General features: G+C 49.3%; 1 protein-coding gene across 2 annotated transcripts in view; it reads right to left on the bottom strand.

The window, feature by feature from the left end:
* Positions 1-17,460, bottom strand: part of STARD3 (StAR related lipid transfer domain containing 3) — a 136,476-nt gene that overhangs the window by 57,304 nt on the left and 61,712 nt on the right. The window lies entirely within an intron of this gene.

The raw sequence follows: 17,460 nt of genomic DNA, 5'->3' as shown, positions 1-17,460 counted from the left end.
TTTGGTCGTAGCCCGTAAGAGGGATGGCAAACTTAGGGTCTGTGTTGACCTTCGCTCAGTCAACAAAGAGATTTGGGTAGATTCTCATCCCCTTCCCCGCATTAACAATCTTTTTGCAGCTACCAAAGGAGCAAAGTTCTTCACCAAACTTGATTTAGCCAGTGCCTACCACCAGGTTGAGCTACATCCCGATTCCCGTCACATTACTGCTTTCATTTCCCCTTTGGGTACGTTTCAGTATAAACGCATGCCTTTTGGTCTAGCGTCGGCCGCTTCGGTCTTTCAGAGAGTTATGGGTAATATTTTGCAAGGTGTTAAGGGTGTAACAGTCTTCCAAGATGATGTGTTGATCTTTGGCAAAGATGTAGGTTCTCATGATTGTGTTCTGGATAATGTTCTTAGTTTATTTCAAGATCATGGTGTTGTTTTGAAACTTGAAAAATGCAAATTCTTGTGTACGGAAGTTGAGTATCTCGGCCACATTTTGACACAAGACGGAATTAAGCCTAGACCTGGACTTTTGGACGCTATTTCTAAAGCTCCTACTCCGTCTGATAAAACTGGAGTTAAATCTCTTCTGGGTATTTGTGAATACTACTCCAGGTTTATTCCCCATTATGCGACCATTGTACGTCCTATCAGTAATTTGTTGAAAAAAGGAGTCAAATTCGTTTGGTGTGAAGAGTGTGTCCAAGCTTTTGAAGAAGTGAAAACTTCCCTAATGTCTGATTCTGTACTTAAGCCCTTTGACCCTGCCTTACCTTGTTGCCTTACCGTTGACGCAAGTTGTGTCGGTCTTGGTGCCACTTTAACACAAAACGAAGGTGGTGTGGAAAGAACCATCAGTTTTGCTTCAAGAGTGTTGAGATCGGCTGAGATTCAATAGTCTGTGATAGAGAAGGAGCTTTTGGCTTGTACCTGGGCCATTGAGAAATTCAGACCGTTCATTTGGGGTAGGCGTTTTTTACTTCAAACCGACCACAAACCTTTGGTTAACATCTTGGGTGGTGGCCTTACCAAGTGTTGTACACCCAGGATTTTAAGAATGGTCACCAGGCTCTTACAATACAATTTTGATGTTGTGCATATTGCCGGGGGGAAAAACGTAAGGGCTGATTTCTTGTCCCGCTTTCCTCCTACTGTGTGTGACGACGATGTCGACATCCCATTTTCAAATCTTATTGATGAAGATTGTGATGATTGCTTAGTTGCTTGTGTGGACATTCCTGAGTTACAAGTTTGTTCTGAAGTTGAGTGGAGAAAGGCTTTTGATAAGGATAGTATTCTTCAAGATGTTTGCAACTTTGTTAAGATGGGCTGGCCACGTGAAAAAGTGTTGTCTGCTTCCCTTCAACCCTTTTCTAAAGTTGGGCATGAGATTTCCATTGAGGACGGTATTTTATTACGCAATGATAAAATCATCCCTCCTTTTGCTTTTAGAAAAGACATCATTGCCAAAGCTCATGAGGGTCATTTAGGTTGTTCCCTCACCAAACGAAGGATTCGCGAGATGTTCTGGTGGCCTGCCATGGATTCAGACATTGATTGTTTTGTTGCAGAATGTTGTATATGTAAATCTTCTGATAAGAGTCTCAAGACTTGGGTTCCCCCTCTTATGCCAGTTGAATGTCCTGATCGTCCTTGGGCTAAGCTGGGTGTTGATATAAAGGGTCCCTACTCCATGCTCAGTGGATGTTTCAGGTTCAATTTGGTTTTAGTTGACTATGCTTCCAAATGGCCTGAGTTTAAACTAACTAAAGACGCTGATACCAAAAGTGTAATTGAATTTCTTTGTGATGTATGGAGCAGGGAAGGTTTTCCTGAAGTGTTGGTTTCCGACTATGGGAAGCAATTTGTGAGCCATGAGTTTGTTGAATTTCTTTTCAAGTCTGGGGTCAAGCATGTCAAGAGCTCCCTTTATCATCCTCAAGGGAATGGTCTCGTTGAGAGGATGAACAGAGTGGTTGGCGACTGTGTGAAGTGGGCTAGAAGTAGCAATGTTGAGGTCAGTAAAGCTTTGAAGAGCATGATTTGGTTTTACAGAACCACCCCTCACTCCTCCACTAAGATCTCTCCTTTTGAGTTAATGAGAGGTCGGAAGCCTAACACTTCATTTTGTCCTGGGTGGATGTCCAAATGGATTAAGTCAAGTTCAGATGTTTCAAGTCTCATGTCCATTGTTAAAAGTAATGTCTTACTTGCCCAGTCCAAACAAAAGGAATATTTTGATGTAAGGAAAGGAACGAAAGAGAGTGTTTTGGAAGTTGGCGATTATGTGCGGATCAGGAAGTCTGGGCATGTCAGCAAAGGGGAAAGCAAGTTTGGACCTCCTGTAAAAGTTGTTAAAGTCACAGGCAATGCCATACAAGTTGAAGGAGGTTTCTGGTGGAATCTCAATAGAGTTGCTAAAATTGTCCGTGACTCTGGGGTTCTCTCTAAAGCTAATTCCTCCTCACATGTTTCTGAAAATCCCTCCAATACTTCTGTACTCAACAATACTTCCTCCGCTGACACAGGTACCAGGAAGAGCTCTCGCATTGTAAATAGACCTTTAAGATTTAGAGAGTAAGTTTACAAATGTATTTTGTAATTAGACTGTTATTTATCTCTGCTTTTCTTTTGTTTTCCCTTGTGTTTCTCTTTTCTCATGACTATTCATTCTTTTAAGACAAGCATTTGCAATGCAATAGGTCTCGCATTAGGAAAGTTTGAGCTATTGGTATTGTAAATGGCAAAGTTTTTATTTATGTTTCTTTTTTTTTTTAAATAGCTAAATTAATAGCTTTGTCATTTACAATGCCAATAGTTATAACTTTCGCAAATGTGATACCTATAGCATTTGTAATGCAATATGTTTTGTATTTACAAACCGCGAGAGGACAAAAAAAAGCTCTGGACCACTGCCTTCAAAAGGGACCTCAAAGTTCTCCTCCTCCAGAGACACCTCCAAAAGTAATTCACGTCCTCGCGCTATTTGTGAGTAAGAGGATTATGGTTCGATCCCCGGGCTAGGCGGCAGGGGTCTGCCCAGCACCATGTGATTCTGGGCAATAGCTTGCTTAATCTTCCCAATGGCCCCCAGCGCCGGGATGCCTCCGGGTAGCTGTGCGCTTTACAAATACTGGATTCACATTTACATATTATTTGGAAATAAGACATTTGAATAAAGTCAAAAGAGAAAGGCACAGCATTGGGTGGGATAGAGAAGCTTCAGGACAATGGTATGTGTGCTGTAACAAACTCAAGTTGGCTAAAATAATTGAGATGTTGACAGTGTGATGAATAGACATGGAGGTGGGACAATCATGAACTGTCCTGTGATCACGTTGCCTTGCACAAAGGTAAAGGGTCAGCTGCGGATATTAAAGCTGACAAAGACGGAAGGAAGGGAGAAACCCAGTTCATCTTCAAAAACAGTATGTACAGAAAAGTGCCTTTCCATAAACTCTCATTGATTTTTAAAGAAGAAAACAATTTTCCTCCCACACATTGATTTTTAAATAACGTGAGTACCTTTTCAAAATTCTCACCTGTATATTGTTAACAGTTGTCTTACCAGTAAGATGTAGCTTAGACCTCAAAAATGCCAATGGGAGTTGGCCCAGACCAGGCTGGGAGGAGCGGGCGGGAGCTGGCAGGGCTGTCTCATGATCTCCTCTGCCCCTGACACACACTGAGCAGAGGAGGCTGGAAAGGGCGAGAAGAGCAGAAAACAGCACTCTGCACCCCCGAATTTTCAAAAGCAGCCCCAGTGGGGGCGGGATCTGAAGGAGGGGACCACCAGGCGTTCAAGGTGGAGTGAGGAGCCGGCCGGCGGGGGTGTTGGACTGGAGGCACCGGGCCGCTCTCTCCTGCAGCAGCCAGCCATGCAGCTTTGGTGGAGAGGGGGCGAGCAGGACTGCAGCTGAGCAGGGGCGGCAGCCCCCGGAGCTGCGGCGTGACCGGGCTGGCCTGAAGCCCCCCCCCCACCCCTTCAAACCCTGAACCCCGTGTGCACTGGACCCGGCCACCGATAGCCCCTCTGGGACAGAGCAGGTAAGGACACGGCCCGTGAACCCGCATGACTTGGCGAGCAGGAGGCGGGGCAATGAAGGGTTAATGTTTATGTTGCGGGGTCAGGGCCGGCTTTAGGCATGTGCAAGCTGTGCACCTGCACAGGGCCGCCAAACCCCAGGGGCCGCCACGAGGATGAATACAATATTTGCGTGGCGGCCCCTGGCAGGGATTTGGCGGCCTCCGGCTCTCGTCCCTGATTGGCAGTGGCGGTGTTAATCACCAACGGCGTGGGGTCTGGCAGACGCCGGAAGCCGAGGATTCGAGTCTGCGCAGACTCAACCTCATACTGCTTCCCCCGTCGGCGTGTGCCTGCATTCTGTGGTCCTCGGAACGTACTCGAAGAAGGAAGCCTGGCTGCCATCACTGTGCCATCAACTCCCAGCGCCTGGAGCTAGACGGACACGGACAGACTGCAGAGACGAGTCTACTCTCACTCGAGTCCCGACCCGTGACAGCTAGTCAGGGGTCGAGTCTGCACTGCAGTTCACCGGGCAGCCCAGGTAAGGATAAGTGAGTTATTATGCAAATGTGTTACCTGAACAAGGGAATTTGTTGGCGGCCCCCATGGTGAAATTGCTGCACACTATTGCTTTACAAAATCGGAGTGCAAGGTTTGAACAGGATCTGCCAAATTCACATTTCTTTTTTGCAGTATTATGGGCACGGGGAGATGCAGTGATTTGCCGAGAATTACAGGATGTTAAACCCAGACTCGAACCTGGTTCCCCAGTTTCAAAGTCGGCAACTCTGGTCGTTATGCCAGATCCTCTCCCCCTCAACACCCTCCTTCCCATGTCACCCACCATGCACGCGTGCCAACCCGATGCAAGCCACGCGCATGATAGGTTGCCTGATGTCTCTTCTAATGCCCGTGTGACACCTGTTTGGGGCACGCGTGTGCAGTGGAAGCTTGCACTGCTGGTGCCCAGAAGGTACCCATTCCCTGTGCCTCAGTGACGTTCGAGAAAAGCTTTTCATTCTACAAAAACATGAAACGAGTTGTACTGTCAGGGCCTGACAAATCTGGTGGTCAAAAGTACATTGCAAACACAACTGCCAAAGCAAGCATCCTCCTGTCATCACTTTGTGTTTCACCTTGCATTTTGTGCTCCTCGCTATGCCATGTGCACAAGCACACTTTGAGTATTTGTGCCTCTGGGCGAACATGCTTCCGTTACGTGTCGGTTGTGCAGTCAAGAGACTCAGCCAGGCCGTCACTGGCCGTGATGCAAGCAAAGCAATATGCCCCCCATCCCCTGGTCTGCTAATACAAAAACACTATAATTGTGGGGCTGTTGCTGTGGTGGGGGGAGGGTGAGTGCTGTTCAGTGTCAACTACGTGGCTTCAGTGATGAGTTGTGTACACGAGGCGTCAGTGTTCTGCCTAAAGCGCTCTGTTTGTGAAAGTCAAGTTATAGGGGCCACTACAAAAGCACGTGGTGGATGTTGGCGGGTCCGAAGTGCTGCTTAGAGGTCCAGGACAGCCGGTTCTGGCACACGATATGGAGAGACCACCTTAGGAAGAAATTCAGGGTTGGTGCAATGGACAACCATTGCGTTAATTTATTAATCATGGGCTAAAAACGGACTGACATGCAAAGGGTTACAGTAACCGACAGAAGAGCGAAAAAAATGAACTCACTGAAATATTTGATTCATTCAGTATGCCCTTGCTTACTGTGTGAGATTGCTTTACATATTTTTTTAAATCTGCATTGGCCTTGAAATTCTGTAAAGTACGGGTTCAATTTGCTTGATAGAATTGCTTGAGTGGACTGATGTTTTAATTGTGCCCAAACGCAATTGTTCCAAATTGGTAAAAATTCACAATTTTAAAAACTTCAACCTTCCTGAACCCTGGAGTCTACTGTACACTGTCGTCCTCTAACTTTCTTTTAAAGCCAAGTAACATCACTCATGGTCTATCTGATTTTCACTTACTGTGTGCGTTTTCACACGATTTTCTGACTTTATCTAGGTGGGAGATTCTTTTAAAGCTCATTGCATCACGTATGTTTTGCTCCGCCCCGCCCGGACCCCCTCTTCCGGGGCCTCCTACCTACGCTCCCTGCCCAGGGCCACCATGATCCTAGAGCCGCCCCTGGTGGCAGGGGCGTGGCACGTGCGCCTAGGAGCTGTCCCTTAGTAGCTCAGAGGGGGGCGGACGTGTGTGTGTGTGTCTGGGGGGCGGCGGTGGTTTCACAGCTTTGGGGTGTCTGACAGCAAGGGGAGACGCGTCTGGCCACTCGTGAGTGTTTCTGACAGTCCTGGGGAGGGTGTGTGTGTCATCTTTTGGGGGCCTGAGCTGCATTTGGGGTGTTAAAGTTCTAAGAGTCATTTCCGATACCTCTGAGCGGGGCCAGGCTGATGTGGGAGGTTTGACACTTTTAGAAAGGAGGCCGCTCCAGAGGGTGCCTTGCTAGTGTGTTTTTTTTTTTAAATAGTTTTTATCTGACATCTCGGAGCGGGGGTCTTGTGTCTGTAGGATGGGGTCTCAGCTACGGACTGAGGGCGTGCGCGGTCCTGGACTCTAGCACAGGGGAGCTGACATAAATGACGGGGCAGGGGGAATGGGAATTGAGTGACAGGGAGTCTGACATTCATGAGAAGGGTCTGGCATGCTGGTTGGGGAGGGGGCTTACGGCGAAGGGGTTGAGGGTTCTGGAGGCACTGGCGGGGAAATCAGGGCCCTTGAGATCCCTGGAAAAAGACAGCTCCGGGTAGGGGTGGTCTGGCAGATCTGTGGCGCGTCTCCCAGCTCTGCCCACGGTGCAGTGTGCGACAGCTCCTAGAAGCGGCTGACAGCTCCTGGAAAGAGCGAGGGGAGGGGGTGGCGGCGGCAGGCGCGATAGAAGTCTGACAGCTGTAGAAGAATTAAAGTGCGACCGCTCTGTGGGGGTCGGACAGATCAGGACGAGGTCTCTTTAAACCGTTTCGGATCAGGCGTAGGCATGGCCAGGCGGCTCCAAGAGGGTGGAAGGGGAAGCCATTCTCGTGTGTACTGTACTCTGCACTGTTTACAGGGCAGCCCTCCTCGGTTTCCCCACCCCGCCCCAGACTGCCAATGCTTGGTAAAAGTCCGAGCTCTGGTGTAGGTAGTTTAGCCATACCCCCGAGTCAGCATCGCGATTTCATTGCGGTGATTTAAATGACCACCCCAGTGCAGTATGGGTGTTGTAGTTCTTTACTTTGGCTTTAGAATGTTTTCTAAAAAGCCGAGGACTTGTAAGCGGTATTCCGTGGGTAGCAGCGAGTTGGCGCCCTTGGTGTAAGGGCGAGCACATGGCGTGCTTGGTGTAAGCCCCGTATATAGCATGTGTACATTGATGCCTCGTGTCACGCATATAACCGGGGCATGGAGTGTGTGTGGGTTCGGTGAACGGTGGTGGCAGGGGGCTAAAATCCCCAAGTGGCCGATTTAAATGAACTGGACACACACATGATGTTTCAGATGGATCGGACACCCACATGACCCCAGGGGGGAGACCGGGATACGTGGAGCGCGAGAAAGGGCTCGGACACATATAGATTAGACATACTAGACAGGACCACCGTTCGGGGCGAACACACGAGGCACAGTAGAGGAACTGAACACAAAATAGGTGTAAAGGGATTAAACACGTTCACAGAAACACAACTCGAACCCACGGAGGCTGTGCAGCAGGATACCACGCACAAAGCGGGAGTTGGGGCAGGTTTCCCTCTCTGGACTGTGCTGCACAAAAGTTCACGCTCGCCTGTTTGTGCCCCTGTATATCTCTGTCAGAGCATGGCCCGCTGTCTCTTTTAAGTTTGATTTATTAAGAAATAGAAACAAGTCCCGCGGCGACCCGGAAGCTCTTGGCCGGCCGGCCAATCCGGTCGCGGCCGACCGGAAGTCCCGCCTCCCGAGCTGCCGGCGCATGGAGCGCCCTGCCTGTCCGAATCAGCCCGGGTCCCCAGGAGGGGGCCGGGGAGAAGGAGGAGTGTGGCGCCTGTTGCGGGGCCGGCGCGACAACAGGAAACAGCGCCCCGGTGCCGAAGGAGGGAAGAAGAGTCCTGCTGCCGGGCCCTGCAGCTGAGGAGAGCCGCCGCATGAAGGAAGCCGGTGAGTGGGTTGCTGAGCGGGGGGAAGCATGTGCGCGAGTGCGGGGGGGGGGAAGCATGTGCGCGAGTGCGGGGGGGGGGAAGCATGTGCGCGAGTGGGGGGGGCGGGCTTTGTATGTGTGTGTGCGTGCGTGTGTGTGACTGTGGGGGAGGGGGGGTGTGTGTGAGCGAGTGTCTGTGTGCCTGTATGTGTGTGCCTGCGCTCGCCTGTGTGTGCGTGCGTGCATGCAGAGGGGTGGCTCCACTCTGAAGCTCCACTCTGAAGCTCCACTCTGAAGCTCCACTCTGAAGCTCCACTCTGAAGCTCCACTCTGAAGCTCCACTCTGAAGCTCCACTCTGAAGCTCCACTCTGAAGCTCCACTCTGAAGCTCCACTCTGAAGCTCCACTCTGAAGCTCCACTCTGAAGCTCCACTCTGAAGCTCCACTCTGCACTCTGAAGCTCCACTCTGAAGCTCCACTCTGCACTCTAAAGCTCCACTCTGAAGCTCCACTCTGCACTCTAAAGCTCCACTCTGCACTCTAAAGCTCCACTCTGCACTCTAAAGCTCCACTCTGCACTCTAAAGCTCCACTCTGCACTCTAAAGCTCCACTCTGCACTCTAAAGCTCCACTCTGCACTCTAAAGCTCCACTCTGCACTCTAAAGCTCCACTCTGCACTCTAAAGCTCCACTCTGCACTCTAAAGCTCCACTCTGCACTCTAAAGCTCCACTCTGCACTCTAAAGCTCCACTCTGCACTCTAAAGCTCCACTCTGCACTCTAAAGCTCCACTCTGCACTCTAAAGCTCCACTCTGCACTCTAAAGCTCCACTCTGCACTCTAAAGCTCCACTCTGCACTCTAAAGCTCCACTCTGCACTCTAAAGCTCCACTCTGCACTCTAAAGCTCCACTCTGCACTCTAAAGCTCCACTCTGCACTCTAAAGCTCCACTCTGAAGCTCCACTCTGCACTCTAAAGCTCCACTCTGAAGCTCCACTCTGCACTCTAAAGCTCCACTCTGAAGCTCCACTCTGCACTCTAAAGCTCCACTCTGAAGCTCCACTCTGCACTCTAAAGCTCCACTCTGAAGCTCCACTCTGCACTCTAAAGCTCCACTCTGAAGCTCCACTCTGCACTCTAAAGCTCCACTCTGAAGCTCCACTCTGCACTCTAAAGCTCCACTCTGAAGCTCCACTCTGCACTCTAAAGCTCCACTCTGAAGCTCCACTCTGCACTCTAAAGCTCCACTCTGAAGCTCCACTCTGAAGCTCCACTCTGAAGCTCCACTCTGAAGCTCCACTCTGAAGCTCCACTCTGAAGCTCCACTCTGAAGCTCCACTCTGAAGCTCCACTCTGAAGCTCCACTCTAAAGCTCCACTCTGAAGCTCCACTCTGAAGCTCCACTCTGAAGCTCCACTCTGAAGCTCCACTCTGCACTCTAAAGCTCCACTCTGAAGCTCCACTCTGCACTCTAAAGCTCCACTCTGAAGCTCCACTCTGCACTCTAAAGCTCCACTCTGAAGCTCCACTCTGCACTCTAAAGCTCCACTCTGAAGCTCCACTCTGCACTCTAAAGCTCCACTCTGAAGCTCCACTCTGCACTCTAAAGCTCCACTCTGAAGCTCCACTCTGCACTCTAAAGCTCCACTCTGAAGCTCCACTCTGCACTCTAAAGCTCCACTCTGAAGCTCCACTCTGCACTCTAAAGCTCCACTCTGAAGCTCCACTCTGCACTCTAAAGCTCCACTCTGAAGCTCCACTCTGCACTCTAAAGCTCCACTCTGAAGCTCCACTCTGCACTCTAAAGCTCCACTCTGAAGCTCCACTCTGCACTCTAAAGCTCCACTCTGAAGCTCCACTCTGAAGCTCCACTCTGAAGCTCCACTCTGAAGCTCCACTCTGCACTCTAAAGCTCCACTCTAAAGCTCCACTCTAAAGCTCCACTCTGAAGCTCCACTCTGAAGCTCCACTCTGAAGCTCCACTCTGAAGCTCCACTCTGAAGCTCCACTCTGAAGCTCCACTCTGAAGCTCCACTCTAAAGCTCCACTCTAAAGCTCCACTCTGAAGCTCCACTCTGAAGCTCCACTCTGCACTCTAAAGCTCCACTCTGAAGCTCCACTCTGCACTCTAAAGCTCCACTCTGAAGCTCCACTCTGCACTCTAAAGCTCCACTCTGAAGCTCCACTCTGCACTCTAAAGCTCCACTCTGAAGCTCCACTCTGCACTCTAAAGCTCCACTCTGAAGCTCCACTCTGCACTCTAAAGCTCCACTCTGAAGCTCCACTCTGCACTCTAAAGCTCCACTCTGAAGCTCCACTCTGCACTCTAAAGCTCCACTCTGAAGCTCCACTCTGCACTCTAAAGCTCCACTCTGAAGCTCCACTCTGAAGCTCCACTCTGCACTCTAAAGCTCCACTCTGAAGCTCCACGCTCCACTCTAAAGCTCCACTCTAAAGCTCCACTCTAAAGCTCCACTCTAAAGCTCCACTCTAAAGCTCCACTCTAAAGCTCCACTCTAAAGCTCCACTCTAAAGCTCCACTCTAAAGCTCCACTCTAAAGCTCCACTCTAAAGCTCCACTCTGCACTCTAAAGCTCCACTCTGAAGCTCCACGCTCCACTCTAAAGCTCCACTCTGAAGCTCCACTCTGAAGCTCCACTCTGCACTCTAAAGCTCCACTCTGAAGCTCCACGCTCCACTCTAAAGCTCCACTCTAAAGCTCCACTCTAAAGCTCCACTCTAAAGCTCCACTCTAAAGCTCCACTCTAAAGCTCCACTCTGAAGCTCCACGCTCCACTCTAAAGCTCCACTCTAAAGCTCCACTCTAAAGCTCCACTCTAAAGCTCCACTCTAAAGCTCCACTCTAAAGCTCCACTCTAAAGCTCCACTCTGAAGCTCCACTCTGAAGCTCCACTCTGAAGCTCCACTCTGAAGCTCCACTCTGAAGCTCCACTCTGAAGCTCCACTCTGAAGCTCCACTCTGAAGCTCCACTCTGCACTCTAAAGCTCCACTCTAAAGCTCCACTCTGCACTCTAAAGCTCCACTCTAAAGCTCCACTCTGCACTCTAAAGCTCCACTCTAAAGCTCCACTCTGCACTCTAAAGCTCCACTCTGCACTCTAAAGCTCCACTCTGCACTCTAAAGCTCCACTCTGCACTCTAAAGCTCCACTCTGCACTCTAAAGCTCCACTCTGCACTCTAAAGCTCCACTCTGCACTCTAAAGCTCCACTCTGCACTCTAAAGCTCCACTCTGCACTCTAAAGCTCCACTCTGCACTCTAAAGCTCCACTCTGAAGCTCCACTCTGCACTCTAAAGCTCCACTCTGAAGCTCCACTCTGCACTCTGAAGCTCCACTCTGAAGCTCCACTCTGAAGCTCCACTCTAAAGCTCCACTCTGCACTCTAAAGCTCCACTCTAAAGCTCCACTCTGCACTCTAAAGCTCCACTCTAAAGCTCCACTCTGCACTCTAAAGCTCCACTCTAAAGCTCCACTCTGCACTCTAAAGCTCCACTCTAAAGCTCCACTCTGCACTCTAAAGCTCCACTCTAAAGCTCCACTCTGCACTCTAAAGCTCCACTCTAAAGCTCCACTCTGCACTCTAAAGCTCCACTCTGCACTCTAAAGCTCCACTCTGCACTCTAAAGCTCCACTCTGCACTCTAAAGCTCCACTCTGCACTCTAAAGCTCCACTCTGCACTCTAAAGCTCCACTCTGAAGCTCCACTCTGCACTCTAAAGCTCCACTCTGAAGCTCCACTCTGCACTCTGAAGCTCCACTCTGAAGCTCCACTCTGAAGCTCCACTCTGAAGCTCCACTCTGAAGCTCCACTCTGAAGCTCCACTCTGAAGCTCCACTCTGAAGCTCCACTCTGAAGCTCCACTCTGAAGCTCCACTCTGAAGCTCCACTCTGAAGCTCCACTCTGAAGCTCCACTCTGAAGCTCCACTCTGAAGCTCCACTCTGAAGCTCCACTCTGAAGCTCCACTCTGAAGCTCTAAAGCTCCCCCTTTGCCAGCGTTTTACCGTCATTTTCTTTATCAGTCTTCACCCCGTTTCGCATGTTAAAATAGAAAAAAACAACATTTCATTCCAGCAAGCGTTCTTCATTGAAAGCCAGTCTAGGCAAAAACGAAAGTAATAAAAAGTGAAACTGACACGCCACTCCACACACAGCAAGCAGCGCGCTCCCGAGGTGAAATCTGACAGCCTCAAAGCGCGCGTCTGCTATGTGTCCACATTCCTAGGTACAGGCCAATACGGGCCACAATAGGTCTGAAGCAGACACCTTCAATGCTCACGCATTGAGGGTAGGTCTGCTCGACCTAAAAAGGAGATGATGTAATATTCTAGGTTTGTTTTGTACTGTTTATTGATACCTTGTCCCTTTAAATGTGACTCCAATGTATTCTTAGAACCTTGCTATGTTCATGAGGTGCATTCCACTAGGGATTCACTCTACCTTAGACTCTAACTGAACTGGTTGGCTGTTTCTGTATGCCATTCAATAAATCTATCTCAATCTACTCAACTGCCTCCCTTGGATCATTACACAGTTTATTATAATTTTATTTTTCTTACGTAGTTAATCGCCAGCCTTAGGGCAGGGGCAGAACAATCCTGACAGAGCGTCACTCAGCTGCAGGGAGGAGAGTTGTGCACTGTAAGTGCGTCTGTCTGTTCGGCCAGCTTTCTTAGGACGGCCAAACCGACATGCGCACTAACATTTCTCCAACCCAGCTGTGATACACAGCCAAATGGAGAAATGGCACATGCTCTCTGTGCCTGATTGAGCGTCAAGTCAGCTTGGACTTTTACGACTCACCAAAAATCACTAGTGGCTTCGACCTACAGTTTGGGAAATACTGGGTTAAATAGTTTAAACTACACATACATACATACACCATGAAGGTGAAGAGCCCAAACAATGGGAGACTGCATAGACTTTAAAGAAAGAGAGTCAGTAAGGTATCCCTCTGCAGTGGTACAGTAAAATAGGGATGTACCCCCGACTACACAATATTCTGCTACCATAGTCAGCCTCATGGGCCATTTGCACATACTATCTTAGGTAGCACAACAAGCACCTTGGCATCCGTAGGCACCTGGGGTAATACATTTCAAAGGAACAACGGTCCCTATTGATAACAGTGACATTCAATATTATCAGAATGATATAAGCAATGTTTTAATAAAGACCAAACAATTTACCTAACGGTGAGGTGAGAAAACCTGCCCGGTGCTCAGGCAAAAGTGATACAGCAGTGTTTGCAGAATATATATATATATATCCCACAATTCAAATTAGCATTATGTAAACGGCCTGTATAATTTGTCAATGGCGTTTCGATCCACTACGACCATGGGATGATGGCTATGCAGTCCTTAGCGGTCTCCTCATTTGATACGATGCCACACTAATTTCATTAGCCTTTCCTCGTTACCCACAGTGAGTTGGCGGGACTTGCATTTCCCTCATTTCAGCTATATCCAAGACAGAATTGTCCACCTTTCTAGCTACTTCATAATTAATAGCCCGAGCACAGCTAAAATTGGGCACCATCATATGCAGCCCATACCAACATTAATTACTCTCAGACCACCCAGCCTGCTAACTACCTGCTTTCCTCGACTGATGCACCTGCATCACCCACAGAACTGTTCTCCTCGATAAGTCATCAGCTTGGGGCGACATCGAATTTTTTGTCTCAATGATGTTCCTACAATTGTAGTGGATCTAAACGCCATAGCAAATACAGACATGTTTACATGAAAACTTGTGAAATAGGGCTCTATATCTACACTGCATAATGTGAAACACACAGAGCGTAATTTACATGAGTCACTCTTGCCTGAGCACATTTTCTCATCTCTCCGACTTACCACCTCAATGTAATCCCTGTGCATAAATTGTTTGGCCTTATTATTAAAACATTATTTGGTTACATAATTTTATTATGATCAAATATCACTGTTATTATATGGACCACGGTTTTCTTAACGTCTCACGGCCTGAATCAAAAAAGCAGTAGCCACTTTCACAAAGAGGAATAGTGTGGGCATCAGCTAAACAACCTAGCTCAGCTCTGGCTCCTCACATCAATAAAACAGGAATAACTTTAGTGGGCTTGCATAATGATCTACCTCAAATGTGCAAAAGTGTTGGGGGATTGCAAAGGGATGTCCAGAAAAATAGTAGCAGGACAGATTCACAAAGCCATTAGATGACTTGTATCAAAATATCACCTCACACCTGCAAGAGTCTTCAACAAATAGGAAAAGTTATGCAGATTTGTAACGTGCACTATAACTTGGGAGCAGATGAGAGTCTATAAAACGTAGGTCCTAGACGACTACTCGAAAAGCCAAGTATACGGCTTCTTGTAGAATTCAAGTGAAGAGGAGGCTCTTATGTGTATCAGCAGTTTGTTCCATGATTTAGGAACAATGTTGGAGAAGGCTTGACTGGCAGATCTGGTTTTCAATATGCGTGAGATGTGTAAGAGGAGGGCGGACGAGAGGAGGTGTTTGGGAGGTTTGTCAAAGCAGATGCGATTGTTGAGGTATGCTGGGCCAGTGTTATATAATGCCTTGAATGCGTGTGTGAGGAGTTTGAATTGTGCTTGTGCTTGTGTATGGGAGGTTGATGGGGATTGTGGTCACAGAGTTCTGAGTGGTCTGCTGTCTTCTGCTGAGATTTGTGTTGATCCCAGCACAGAGGATTTTCCCCTAGCTCAGTTTGTTTGTGATGAGGGCGTGACTCATTGGGAACCATTTTTAAATCTGGATCCCAAATTTCTTGGTTTTGATAATCCTAGTTCTTTTGCCAACTAGGTGGAGTTCCATAGTGAAGTGGTCTCCCAGAAGATCATGATATTGGTCTTGTTGGCGCTCCGCTTCAGACAGGTGGCCTTCATCCACTGGGCTATTTCAGTCATGCCGATTGAACTTGATCTGGGTACTGGGCATCTTGCCAGTGAGGGGGAAGAATGAGTGGTGTCGTAAGTATCGGAGAAGACTTTTTATGACATGAGAGCAGATGATGCGGACTAGAGGGAGTTTGTAAGCACTGAAAAGGGTGGGGCTCAGGGAGGACCCTTACACAACACTGTAGATTAGGTTGTGGCAGTCCGAAGTGTACAGTGTGTGTACAGTGTCAGGCTGACTGACTAAGTCCTTCCAGTTGAGAAAAAGCAGACGCATCGGAATGCGCATCTTTGGATTCAGATATCCTGTAGTGTTGGATGGGGTGGGAAACCCTGTCAAACGCTGCGGTGAGTTCCATGAGGATGGAGGTTCGCTGGGTCTCCTCCATCTAGTCTCATGAGGATGCAGACATGGGTAAAACACACTAACAGGGCACTGTAGAACGAGAGCCTTCATCACAACACAATATCCAGAGACTGAGTACTGTGCCATGAGGGATCTTCCACCCAAGGCACGAGAGCATTGTTACGCAGGAGCCTTCAACACAACGCACAGAAGCATCACACAAAGTGTCTATGGCATGAAGTGTGTCCTTGCCAGCTACAGGAACTCTGCACCGCTCCGCTATGGTCCTCCCTGTAAAGGTTAATCTTCATAGAAAGATTCCCCGGATTAGAAGATCCTCCTGCATATTGGCTACCTTTGAGTAACACCCCAGTGACACAGTGAGGGTACACCTCACTTCGATTTAGACAGCAGGCCTCACCAGAACCAGTGCTTTAAATGGGCAGGTCCTGTACCTGCATTTCTTTCATATGAAAAGGAGAGTATGTGAACTTCTCAGCACTACTGCAATACATTTAATGGGTGGAGTACCGGAACTTATCAGGAGCAAAAAGGTACTCTAAATAAGGAGTACCCGCACTTCTGTATTTCCATTTAAAGCACTGACCGGAACCACATGATGGTGGAAAGTTCTGGCGGAGTTGCGCTGAGTGACTGAGGGATGGCTGTCCTCAGAAGCCCGGCCTGGGCCCTAAATCATACAATGAGCTCTTAAGTGGAGCGCTCCTATGGATTCAATCACTTGAGCCCTCCCGAGGGGCCGCGGACGTCATCACACCATCAATGCTAACTCGGTTACCCTTTGAGTCATGGCTCCCATTACCAGGATATATGCTCCTTTCAGCACATTTGTTTCCAGGCCAGGCTCACAAATCACAGGGTGCTGCGGATCCCGAGGCTGGTGACCTTATAAGCAGTGCTGGAGTGATTGCAGAAGGGAACATTGGAAAGGAAGCGCTGGGAGGGCCCAAAGAGCGAAGATCATCGGACAAAACGGAGCTACTCAGAGCAAGACTGGAAACAATGAGGGGTAGATTCAAGAACCCGGTACTGCATGTCAGGACGGAGGGGCACGAGCCACCAATCACAGGAGAGTAATGCAGGGTAGGATTTAGGTGCACTGGCAGAGCTGTGCAGGGGAAGGGGGCCGTACTGGAGTTCAGAAGGTACTGCAGGACAGGATTAAAATGCACTGGCAGAGCTGTGCAGAGGGAGCAGTACTGGAGTTCAGAAGGTACTGCAGGACAGGATTGAAATGCACTGGCAGAGCTGGGGGAGGGAGCAGAACTGGGGCTTAGAAGGTACTATACGACAGGATCGAGATACACTGGCAGAGTTGTGCGAGGGGGTGGGCGGTACTGTAGCTCAGATGGTCCTACAGCACATGATAGGCATGCACTGGCAGAGCTGTGCAGGGGGCAGGACTGGAGTTCAGTAGGAACTACAGGACAGGATCAAGATGCACTGGCAGAGCTGTTCGGGTGCAGTACTGGAGTTCAGAATGTACTACAGGGCAGTATCGAGATACACTGGCAGAGCTGCGAGAGTGCCAAGGAGTAGCAGGGGTTCTAGAGCAGGACAGAGGCCCTGTTGTGTGCTTGAGGCATGGGGCATCTCAGTACTGGTGTAGCAGGGGCTGCCGGCCAGCAGGGAGGTGCCCTGGCAGAGCTATGAGTGGGCCTTGGTGTAGCGGAAGGTAGCAGAACCGCAGAAGAACAGTGCACTGTCCGTAGTCCAGGAGCTAAGATGGACTCGCATTGGCACAGCTGTGCCCAAAGCTGGGTTACCGGACGAGAGTGACTAGTGCATGTCAGGAGTGAGTGGCGTGCCCTGGCACAGCAATGGGCATGTCTCAGAACTAGGGTAGGAGGAGCGCTGGAGGCAGAACAGAGGTGCACTGGCCAATAAACCGCCCTCTGTCTCGACGCTGCCGAAGAGGACAAAAGACACGCGAACAACGGGGCGCTGCCCAGTGCCGCGGTCATGGGTCATGCAGTGAGGTGCACTGACAGAGCAAGGTGGCTTTAAGTACTGGGTCGGGGGCACTGGCTGCGCCTGGCTCAC

This window comes from Lissotriton vulgaris, chromosome 5, assembly GCF_964263255.1.
Source record: "Lissotriton vulgaris chromosome 5, aLisVul1.2, whole genome shotgun sequence".
NCBI classification, from domain to species: domain Eukaryota; kingdom Metazoa; phylum Chordata; class Amphibia; order Caudata; family Salamandridae; genus Lissotriton; species Lissotriton vulgaris.
The sequence above is the reverse complement of the archived record's forward strand: the minus strand, read 5'-3'. Positions and strand labels throughout refer to the sequence as shown.